Source organism: Hevea brasiliensis, chromosome 3, assembly GCF_030052815.1.
Source record: "Hevea brasiliensis isolate MT/VB/25A 57/8 chromosome 3, ASM3005281v1, whole genome shotgun sequence".
NCBI lineage: Eukaryota > Viridiplantae > Streptophyta > Magnoliopsida > Malpighiales > Euphorbiaceae > Hevea > Hevea brasiliensis.
In genome coordinates, this window is record NC_079495.1 from 100,484,196 (window position 1) to 100,497,227 (window position 13,032).

The following is a 13,032-nucleotide window of genomic DNA, read 5'->3' on the forward strand; positions in this document are numbered from 1 at the left end:
ATGATCCTCATGCTGGGTGAAAACAACTAATAACTCAGTTAAGTAATCAGCTACATTGGTACAGGTAAAAAGTAAAGATCTCACTCTGAAAGGTGAATGAAGCCAAATTTCACAGTTTTAGTGCAATAGAAAAAGTGATTCACAAGCTCCATAAAACTTTCATTCTTGAGGAATGGATGGAATTCTCCTGTTAAGAAGTTCACCGCATGGCAGACATTCCTCAGCTAATTTCTAAGGGATAATTGATAATTTATCAGGCAACTCAATATTCCACAGAGATCTTCAAAATTTGAAAGACATCGCTAAAGACGTATTCCCTAGACCTACAGGAACAGTGGGAGATGAAATATATTATCCTTTTTTAAGTCTTTGTATTTACCATTATAGAATTATACAAATATTTTAAATTTTGAGTGAAACACTAACAATCTGTTGTAAACTCTTTCTCCCTTCTTTAAACTTTCTTTGCGATACTCTTTCATTAGTAGTTGTTATTTAGTAAAAGGGTCTATAATACGGTAATTCACCATTTAGTTAAACTGACACTTTGTATTGAAATAGAATCTGTGATTATGAAGGATTTTTTACTCTTTGTTCATCCTTTGAATTGAGAATTTTTTTTTTCACAGTTTATATTTTAATTAAAATATAATTATCAAATTTGATTAGTCATAAAATATGAAAATTCCAATTATTTTAAGAGACTCAAGCTCAACAATTATCCTCATATCTTAATACCGAATGACTTTTCGATTTTGGATAAATCCAATAATAGTATATATATTTCAATAATTATTTTTTTTTAATTTTTAAGATCTTGAAATTTTCTAATTCATTTATCCCAACCAAATAAGGCCTACAATTTTCATTTAGCATGTATGACTATTCTATTTTATGACTGTTAATGATTATTCTTTTTGAAAAATGAAGTCAAACTTTTTTATTTATTTACTCATAATTTTTAAGGAATAAGGTCAAACAAAATTTTGGCTAAAATAACTTATAGTTTATTAATATTTTAATTTAAATTGAATAATTTTTTTTAACTTTATTTTATTAATATATAAATTAAAATTTAAATTCATTCGCAAAATAAAACACTTTCAAAGAAAAAATTAAAAAAGCAAATAGAAGAACAACTCTAAATAAATTAAATAAAAAATAATGCGACTGTTATTTAACAAATAGTTACCTAGTTGTGTATAATTTTCAACTTTTATGATCGTAAAAGATTAAATTATCGATGAAAATTTAAGTATTTGAATCTGAAAGTTTCATCTATTAAAATAAATAAATACTTATAAATAAATAAATTATAAATCAAAAGAAAATAATGAGTTTTTAATTTCTATTAGAACTGTATTGAACAGACTAACCGCTGAAGATTAGAAATTAACTTTGTTCACCATCTCCTCTTGTTCGTTTTTTTTTTTTTTTTTTTTAACTTTTCACGTTCTACTATTTTATATTAAGATAATTTATTTCTATATATTTATATATTTGAATATTATAATTTCAGCAAAAAAATATAAATATATTATTAAAATTATATTTAAAATTTATATTTTTACTTATATTTTTATTTTTTAATAAATAAATTTATACTTTATATTAATAAATTAAAATAAAAAATAAAAAGAAAACTCCCGTGGGGAACCCCGACTTTAAACTTCTATAAGGCGAGAATAGGGAGAGCGAACCCCGCCCCGTTTCCAAAGCTATCACAATATCGCCATCGCTATCAACAAAATGTCCTTGGGACGCCAGGTTGATTGAGTGATGAGGCTGCGGAAGGAGAGGCTAAGATTGAGTGAATGGAAGATGTTGAGTGAAAAATTAGGAATTTGAGATTGATTGAGTTTTCAAGAAATGTTTGTTTTGGAGAAGAAGACAGTGTTGTTTATTTTATATTTTTTTATTTTTTAATTTTATAAGCTAAAAATATTTAATATTTTTTTATGCATATTCAAAATGTCCTGCACTTTTTTGAAAATTTTCCTCACACATTTACTTTTGTCAGAGTTTGGGTTAAGATGCTCTTAAACCTAAAGTTATGAGTTTATTCGGTCCAAAAAATTTATTTTGTGTGCATTTGGATATGAGCTGAAAATTTAAGAGAAAGTTTAAGCTTTCTTCCATGGCCCCATGTTTGGATACGGGAGAAAGTAGGAGGGAAGGAAAATAAGTTGGGAAAATTCTCTTGTTTGGAAAGGAAAGTGAAAGTAGAGGAAGAAAAGAAAACAATGATTATTTTATCCTATTTATTTTCTCTTTAATTTGGAAAGATAATAATAAAAAGTGGAAGAATTGTGCAATTATATATATGACATTTATTTAATTTTTTATTTGTGTCCTTATTAAGTAAAATTGTAAATATAAATTATAAAGTGAGGATAAAATAGTAATTTTTACTCTTTTTTCTTACACTCATTCTCTATATTTTCCTTTCATCCAAACATAAAAGGAGAAAATAAAGAAAAAAATTTTTTTTCCTATATTATTTTCCTTCTCCTCTCATAAAAGATACATAACTGCATATTTTTTGAGCCACGCCCCCAAAGATTTAGGGAATGAGAATGTAATAAAATCATAGTAATTTTTTTTATTAAATTTATATTTAAGATTTTATAGTGTTGAAAATAATAATTAATTACTGTGATTAATTTGATAAAAAAAAATGAAGTGACATTGATTGTATATCATCACTAATAATATTATTATGACAATACTTAACAGAAGATTCGCGAAGAAGGTCGACAGAGGAGGAAATCAGTGGAAGAAAGCACATGAAGAGAGTAGGTTATAAAGGAGTTGAGGATTGGCAAATATGGGATATGGCGAGAATTTCTTTTCAGTAAAGGGCAGGAGTTTCTTCTGCAACAGGATTGATTCCTGGGGGCTTTAGCAAATTTAATTCTCATGTTTTTTTTCATTTTCTTGAATGAGAATTTTGCTGAGTTGTAGAGAGTTTGTTGGATCCTTGTAAACGTTTTTCTGTCAAAACTCCCACCATCGTCAAATCAGCAAGAACTCTCACCATCTTAATTAATTTCTCTCTTCTCTAGCAAAAAATTTCAAGAACTGTAGCAACTTAAAAATTTTCATGATATAAATTGTAAACACTCAATTTATCACTAGCATGCCAATATTTGAAAACTCAATTTATCTAAAAATTAGTACTAATTAACAGCAATCAACTAAATATAAATGTAAAACTCGAACGATTACAGAAATTTAACTCTCCATTTGAAATTTGATGTTACTCAGTATTAACCTTCATAAACAAGCAAAACTGCGATGAAAATTAGAAACTCTCTAATTAATTAATTCTGTTCTTGGTTCTTCACAGTAATATGACTTGCACTTGCAGCGGCACCATCTTGGTTATCCATAATACTGTGGCTTGCACTTGCACCAGTAGAAGAACCAGCACCATTCCTATTATTCCCTCTATCCATGGGAACCTTAATGAGTGCCAAATAGAGTTCTCCTTGGACCCTAAATGACCAAAGCTGGATGATGTCATTTTGCTTGAATTCCTTCCTCGCCAAAACTTTATTCCAACTAGTCAGCACATAGGAACCGGTAATCTTCAAATTCCACTTTCTTAGACACAACTGACACTCTTCACCACAAGGTTCCATGACTTTAATAACTATCTTCTCTTACTTTTCTAACGTCATCTTGTCATTATCATTAAGAAAATCAGAATTTTTTATCTGGTTGAAGGGGATTGAGAGACAATCATGGTGAGTGTTTAAATCTGTAGAAAACATCTGTTTCATTATCACCAACTTAATATCAATGCCTCCTTTGTTTTCAATTTTAGCTCTCCATTCACTAGGCAAATCTAGTGGTGGATCTAAATCCAGTTTTGTAAAATCGAGTCTCTCAAGCCTCTTGTTGTTGGGTCTCTCTAGTGATTTCTTTTTCTTTTGTTGATGAACTTCAGTATTAGTATTGATAACATCAATAGCTGGATCCAATCATGGAGTCAGAGAAATTCATGGAGCAAATTAAGGATCATCATATCAAATCAAAGATATTAAGGAATCTGTAGAAGCAAATCAAGGATCATCATATCAAATCAAGGATATTAAGGAATCTGTAGATTTACCTATATCATTTTTCTATGTATATAAATATATACCTTGTACAGCAAATAATCACATAAAAAAAAAAGAAAAACCATTTTGTTCATGGTATCAGAGCAGTAAAGATCCCACCTCGACAACATCAGTTTATCGTTCAAATACACCTAACCTTTCTATACCTGTTATTACTCCACCATGGCTAACACATCCAAGAAAGAAACAGAACATGACCAGTTCACCTTATCAAATTCTGATCACCTGCATGTCACCGTCAACGCCCTCTCATCGCGATAATTACCTCTCTTGAAGTCGATCCATGTTGATCGCATTAAGGGCTAAAGATAAACTTGGGTTCATCAATGGCACATGCAAAAAGCCAGCAGATACCGCTCTAGATTCTGAGAAATGGCTCAAGGTCGACAGCATGGTCATCTCTTGGATACTAAGTTCTATGTCAAAAGAAATAGTAGAAGCTTTTCTATATGCATCGTCTGCTAAGGATTTATGAGATGAGCTTGCCCAGAGATTTGGCGAAAGCAACGGTCCCTTGATATATCAAATCAACAGAGAGATATGCTATCTTAGCCAAGGTATATGTCTCTCATAAATTACTTCACTAAGCTCAAAAAGCTTTGGGATGAACTAGCTTGTCTCAAGCAATTTCTAGTTTGTGAATGTGGAGCCTCGAAGGAAATTGCAGAAATGGAAAATAATGCAAAATTGATTTAGTTCCTTATGGGATTGAACCCATCTTATGACCATGTTCGCAACCAAATTCTGCCCATGGACCCATTCCCACCTGTTAACAAAGCCTACTCTATGGCTTTGCGAGTTGAAAAACAGAGAGAGATCAACACTTTTTCCCTTGACAGCACCGAATCTTCCGTAGCCATGTTGGCAAAAGGATTGAGCTCCAAAAGAATCCATGAAGACAACAAAAATCAAAACAAAAGGAAGGATGGAATCAAGAAAGAGGATAAATACTGTGAGCATTGTAAGACAACCGACCACTTCTTGGAAAGCTGCTTCAAAATCATTAGATACCCGGAATGGTATAAAGGACGAAGAACCACACCATCTGCTAATCTAGCAAATACAACTTCTCAGGGAAGTAAAGTAGATGAACCCATTGAACAAGGCAAACATTCTGGAGATTGGAACAACCCAAATCTCACTAACTTGATCTAGCAAGAAATCATGAAAGCATTGAAAGGTAAAATCGATCATGAAGCTCTTCCCTAACTTCGCTGGTAAGAGTTCTCACACCTCTGCTTTATGTAAAGATGGTAAATGGATTATTGATAGTGGTGCAACGACTCATATGTGTTGTGATCGAAATCTTTTTACCACTCTTACACCCCAAAAATCACAAAATTTTGTTCAACTACCTGATGGCTCCACCAAAAAAATTACCCATATAGGAACCGTGGAGTTACATCCACATTTGAAATTACAAAATGTGATTTATATACCTGAATTCAAACATAACCTCTTGTCCATTCACTAATTATCCAAAGATTCACAAATTCCTGTTCTCTTCACTAATAATCATTGTTATATGCAGGACCCCTGGACTAGGAAGTTATTGGCAATTGGAAGGATGGACAAGGGACTATATAAGCTTGTCACAAGCTCATTCAACCAAGCTCGACATCCCTCTGTGCTCACTACATTTGAGGAATTATGTCAACTTTCAAATAATTGTAGAGATTCTGTCAATGCAATTTCAAGTCATTTCAGTGACTCCTATTTGTGGCATCAAAGGCTCGGGCATGCATCTGAGTCTACATTTTCTCATATTGCCAAAATAAAATTCAATGGAAATCATTTTGCTTGTGATATATGTCCATTGGCTAAGCAACAAAGGTTGCCTTTTCCAAAAAGTACCATCAATAGCTCAACCATTTTCCAACTATTACATCTCGATCTATGGGGTCCATATAAGATCAAGTCCTTGCAAGGCGCATCCTACTTCCTCACCATCATGGATGACTATAGCAGTTCAACCTGGACATACTTACTAGCTGAAAAATTTCAAGTTCCCTCCACCATCGCAACATTCTTTCAATTCATCAAGAACCACTTTGAAGGCACTGTGAAAATCATACGAACAGATAACGGGACTGAATTTATCAACCACGAATGTGAACAATTGTTTGTTCAAAATGGTATCTTACACCAAAGGACCTGCACATACACCCCTCAACAGAACGGAGTCATTGAAAGAAAGCATAAACATCTACTTCAAGTTGCGAGGGCCCTTCTATTCCAATCCAATCTACCACAGAAGTTTTGTGGACATACCATCCTCCATGCCACCTACATCATCAACAGACTGCCCACTGCAGTCCTTAATTGGAAAAGCCCATATGAAGTTCTCCATTCTCAACCACCAGATTATCAAATACTGAGAACCTTCGGGTGCCTATGTTATGGCACCAACACAAAGCCATCCAAAACTAAGTTTGAGTCGCGAGCTATCAAAAGCATTTTCCTGGGGCATGCTATGGGCTATAAAGCCTATAAACTCATGGACCTAGAAACTCAAACCATATATATGTCCAGAGACGTCAAGTTTCATGAGCATATATTCCCCTACAAATCAATCCACCAAACACCAGCATCAACACCCTCTCCTTACCCAATATCAGAAGATGATATACCTAACACCTCCATTGACCATGAGCTCGATGTTCCCCAACCAGAAAATACCACTGCTTCAGAACCAGCTCCAATCATGAGAAAAAGCTCACGCACACATATACGTCCTGCTTGGTTGAATGATTATGTGGCAACAGTTGATGTTAATCCATCTTTCCCATTTGACAACAGTAACTCACCTAGTCTGGCAGATGACTCAGGTAACCATAATCAACACCCATTTCACTTTTCTAATGTTTGTTTTGATCACAATCACCTTGAGTTTATTGCAATAGTATCACTAGCTCATGAACCTATTACAAATGAGCAAGCAAAAACAGATCCAAACTGGACTCAGGCCATGCAACAAGAACTTGATGCATTAGAGCTCAATAAAAAATGGGACATGGTTCCTCATCCCACACATAAAAAACCCATCGCATCTAAATGGGTTTTCAGAATCAAATATAATCAAGATGGTAGTGTGGACAGATATAAAGCATGTTTTGTTGCAAAAGGCTTTAACCAGCTAGAAGGCATTGACTATACTGACAGCTTCAGCCCTGTAGCCAAGTTGGTCACTGTTCGACTTTTCCTTGCGATAGCCACTGCTTTTGGTTGGCCCATTCATCAAATAGACATTAACAATGCCTATCTCCATGGAACCATTGAAGAGGAGCTCTACATGTTACCCCCACCCAGCTATACAAAGGCTACACCAGGACAAGTGTGTAAGCTTAAGAAGTCCTTATACGGGCTAAAGCAAGCTGGCCGTCAGTGGAATAAGGAATTTACATCCAAACTAATCCAGTTTGGTTTCACTCAATGCTCTCACGACCATTGCCTGTTCATGCGAGGTACTGGAGCTCATTTTCTTGCCTTGATAGTTTACGTAGATGACGTATTAATTGCAGGACCTTGTGAGGACGATATTCTCCACATAAAGGTATCCCTTGATAATGCTTTTACAATAAAGGACCTAGGCATTACAAAATTCTTCCTAGGACTTGAAATAGCTCGCTCTACCGCCGGCATGTACCTTTGCCAAAGGAAATATATTCTTGACATTTTGACTGATCTCGGCCTCAATGATGCAAGAATTGCTCAAACACCACTACCGCGAGGCATGAAACTTTCCTCCAAAATGAGTGAGCTACTCCCTGCCCCAGACACATATAGACGACTCATCGGGAAGCTACTTTATCTTAATCTCACCCGACTAGACATCTCTTTCTCTGTGCAATAGCTTAGTCAATACGCGCAACAACCTCGACAGGTCCACTGGAACGCAGCAATTCATGTTCTTCGATATCTCAAAGGCTGCCCAAGTAAAGGGCTCTTTTTTCCAGCAGGTAATGATCTTAGTACTTTGAAAGCATTTTGCGACGCTGATTGGGCCTCTTGTACTGAATCCAGGCGTTCCATCACGGGTTTTTGCATTTTCCTTGGTCAATCACTAGTCTCATGGAAGTTTAAAAAGCAACCCACTGTGAGCCGCTCTTCCGCTGAGGCCGAATATAGAAGCATGGCTTCCATGGTTTGCGAACTAAAATGGCTATCATATCTACTTCAAACTTTCCAAATACGTACTTTGCTTCTTGTTAAACTATATTGTGATAACAAAGCAGCACTTCACATCGCATCCAATCCAGTCTTCCATGAAAGAACCAAACATCTCGACATTGATTGTCATATCGTCAGGGAGCAAATCACAAAAGGCCTCATTCAACCTCAGCATGTTCCAGCCCAACATCAACTGGCTGATATTTTCACCAAAAGCCTCAGCGGTCCTTCCTTTTCTGTTCTCATGTCCAAGCTGGGATTAATTGAGCTATAAGCACATCCAATCTCCAGCTTGAAGGGGGGCTGATAACATCAATAGCTGGATCCAATCATGGAGTCAGAGAAATTCATGGAGCAAATCAAGGATCATCATATCAAATAAAGGATATTAAAGAAAATCTGTAGAAGCAAATCAAGGATCATCATATCAAATCAAGGATATTAAGGAATCTGTAGATTTACCTATATCATTTTTCTATGTATATAAATATATACCTTGTACAGCAAATAATCATATAGAAAAAAAGAGAAACCATTTTGTTCAAGTATCGACACTTTCAAAGGATCGCTTCTTTTTCTTGTATTCGATCAAGCTCTGAGAAGACTTTACATGAGCAAGTAAAGAAGAGGAAGAAGGAAGAGGAGGAGATTTCTCGACAACTCTTTGTACTCCACGGGAGCCCCTCCTTCCTTTGGGTACATAAGCAGCAAGCAGGTCCTTGTTTCACATGGTTTCTTCTCCAACGCCTTGCAAAAAAGCAGTCATAATATTTTCTTCAAGCAACTTGATTGCAGCAGACTCATCATAACCAGTTTCTTTAGCCTTTTCCACCATTTCATCGAAATACCCACAATCATCAAAATCAGAAAGAAAAGCTCTCGCCATCTTAGTTTTTTTTCTCTATTTTCTAGGGAAAAAAAATCAACACATTTCAACCAGTAATGAGGCATAAACATATAATTAACAATATACACAACTCATCAAATTAAAGCGATGATCAGTAATAAGTCTCTGAACCTGCAGTAGGTTTATGATGCAGCAAAAAAGTTTGAAAGAGGGCTAGTGAATTTCTTTGCGAGAAGTTGTTGCTCCATGCTCAACTTTCTCAGCTCCAACAAGCCTCGCTCAACACTATATGTAGTTTACCACGCAGGATAATTGTTCCTTCTTGTAGGAGTAGCCTAGGAATACAGATTATTGACCAATTAATGCTTATTAATTGTAATCTATTTGATTTGACAACTATATATTCTCGTTAGAATAGGAAAAAACTAAAGATATTTTAATTAGTTAATGATTCTAATGGTAAAATTAATAAATTTTAATTAATGCCACAAAGTCTTTAAAGTTCAAACCATCCCTTGTTTTATTTAAATATCCATTGATATCTATCTATAAATTAATAATAAAAATGTTTAATAATTTAATTTTTAATTTTAGAACATGTATTTTTATTTTTAATTTGCATAATATTATTTAAAATTGTTTATCATATGTGTGTATACATAGAAAATGTTTTTTTTTTTAATTTTATAATTTATACGTACAATATAATTTAAAATTTCACATAGTTTATTATACAAATATCGTTAAAAAAATATTGCTAAGTATAGATATTAAGAAATTTAAAATAAAGATTCAATTCTTTAATCAAATTGATGAATGATTTCATTTATGATTTAGGTTTATTACCAAAGATGTTATTTGGCTCATCTCATTTAATAAATGAGCCAAAACGAAGACTACATTTGAAGTTTGTTTTTTAAGTTAATGACTCTAATGTTAAATTAATAATAAATGTAAGAGCTTTAATTGATATGGGATTTCACAATCCCTTTAAGATAAGGATTTTATTTGATGAATCTATTGATATCTATTTATAAATTTGCTCAGAAAACACAGAAGGGATAAGCAGTTAGATAGGACTTTGTTTAACAGAACAGACCAATAACAGCTCCTGGATCATGTGGATAGTGAATCCTTGTTCAAATGGGACAGGACTTAAGTAAGCGTAATGTTTGCGAATTCCTTGTTTTCTCAGTTGCTATGGAGCTTTAGCAAGATTAACATGGCAGTGCTTTTTCACACAATTCTTGAAATTTGGAAGGTATCAACCATCCATCGCATTACAAGCAGCACATATGAATAGCTCCAGAAAAAGATCAAGATCAGAAGAATGTTAACACCAACTCATGTTACCAGTAATCATTACACGAGCATTTCCCATCCTTGAAATGATGGAATCGATTGGAATCCCTCACCACAAATTCTCTTCCTTTGACGATTGAAAAGTATTTAAATGCTGCGTGACAATCTCCACAAACTCGAAGATCCTTAAGAACTCTAATTGGTTTAGATTTAGATGTGCTCATGAAACCAAATCCAACAGCAATTTTCTCAATGTGTTGAGACAAATATTGCTCCTTTTGCTCTCCTCAACATTATGAAGAACAAAATTTATGTTGGGAACATATTCCAATTCCTTCATTTTTACAGCCAACTGATCCAGTTCATCATAAATCTCTTGCACTTGTGAGTGTGAAGTATACCCACATAAAATTCACGTACTTTATGTAAAATAATTATTAATAAACCATAATAATTATAAATATAATGTGAATCATAAATATAAATATAAGATTCAACTATCACCCTAATAATAAATTTTAAATAAATAAATTCTCACGGATCTAAAAAGTGTGATTGATACAAAGTTTAATTGAGTCACGTTAATAATTGAGAAAGGCCATTTAATTCGATAAATTAATTTTTCCCTTGACATTTTTTTATTAATAATAAAAGGCTTTCTTGAAATGATTTTAATATTTCAAATTTTATAAAAAAGAGTATGTAACTTTATGGATGAAAAAAAGATCAACTTATATATATATATATATAAAGTAATCATTACACCATTAAAATTAAAATTATTTTAATTAAAATAAATATCAATTAATATCGAATCATAATAAAAGAATTAATTTTGACTTATTTAATTATTAAAATACTAGCAAAATCTTACACTTAATTTTCACCTCAATCTAGCTGCAATTTACTTCTTTAGTCAAATTTCTCTCTTTCATGCTTTTTCTTATTTGTGCCACTTCATTCCATTGACCATTAGAAGCATACAAATTTGATAGAAGGATATACGCTGCCGGGTCATTTGGGTCTTGCCCAAGAATCATCATAGCAGCATGTTTTCCAAGATGTACGAAGGACCAAAGCATCAACCTTGAAGGGCATTGAGTTAATGAACTCGAAAGCTTCTTCAATCGGCCCAGTAAATCAACCATGCAAGCGTAATGTTCCATCCTTGGGACAATACCATGTTCCACGCTCATCTTGAAGTTTTTCCATCCCTCATAAATCAAACCCACATGACTACAAGCTGATAAAAGAGCAATATATGTGATCTCATTCGGCCTCACACCTACCTCTAGCATTTTGATGAAGATCTCCAAAGCTCTTGCAGGAAATCCATGTTTTGCAAATGCTGTGACCATCGAAGTCCAGGATATAACATTAAATATTTAAAAATCTCATCATTCTTTTTGCAAAATAATAATAATAATAATATTTTTTACATTTTCAAAATTAAATCTACTATCAAGATCTATTAATGACAGTTACTTTATATTTTTAACAACCAAAGTAATTTTCTTCCATTTCAATTTCAATGAACTTGAATTTGGAACTCATGTTATGTTTGGTAAGACGCAATCAAAATTATAATGTAATCGTAATTACATTGCATATTTAATTACGTTATTCAGTAATATAAAAAAATTTTACGAAATCAAATGACGATTAAATAATATAATCAATTATGTTTAAAGTAACATACATATAAAATTAGATATAATTATGATTACTTATTTTAACTATTTTTTATTTATTGTTAATACTATTACTATCACTATCCGACAATCATTGTTACTACCATCATTATTCCACTTTGTCACAACTACCACTATTACCACCGCCACCACCACCACTATCATTACTGTCCCACCTTGCCATCACTATCATCACCACCACTACCACCACCACCACCACTACTACCACTATTTAACCATCGCTATCACCACTTGACCACTGTTACTCCTACCACTACCTAACTACCAATAAATACAATTATTACAATTTATTATTAATATTATAAATAAATTAAATATTAAAATTAAAATTATTATTATATTATATTATTTTTATTTTATAATTAAATATAAAAATATTAATAATTATATTATATTATATTATAATTTAATTATATTACATAATTAATTATACTGCATTATATTACAATCAAAACCAACGCAACTTAAAAATTGTTGCAAAACAAAAACATGCTTCCATCAAGAGTTCCACGTGCATCTTTTTTGGGCCACACAACAAAAATTTAGGGACTGCGATTTGAACAAAAAGCCTAATAATTTTTTTATTGGATTTTATTAAATTTATATTTGAGATATTAAGATGATATAATATTATTAAAAATAAAATTTATTAGAAATGAAATGTGTCATTAATACAAGAGCATTAGGGATCCTTTTCTAGATATGATACTCTCTCTATTAGTTACTCTTATCTAATTTCCTGCTCAACTTTATTCACTTGAACATCAGCATAGCCACGTCAATCACATTTATAATACCTAATTATATATTGATTAGGTATAAGGTAGTTACAAGGGACAGAATTTCAAGACCGTGCATGAGATGAGATGAAATT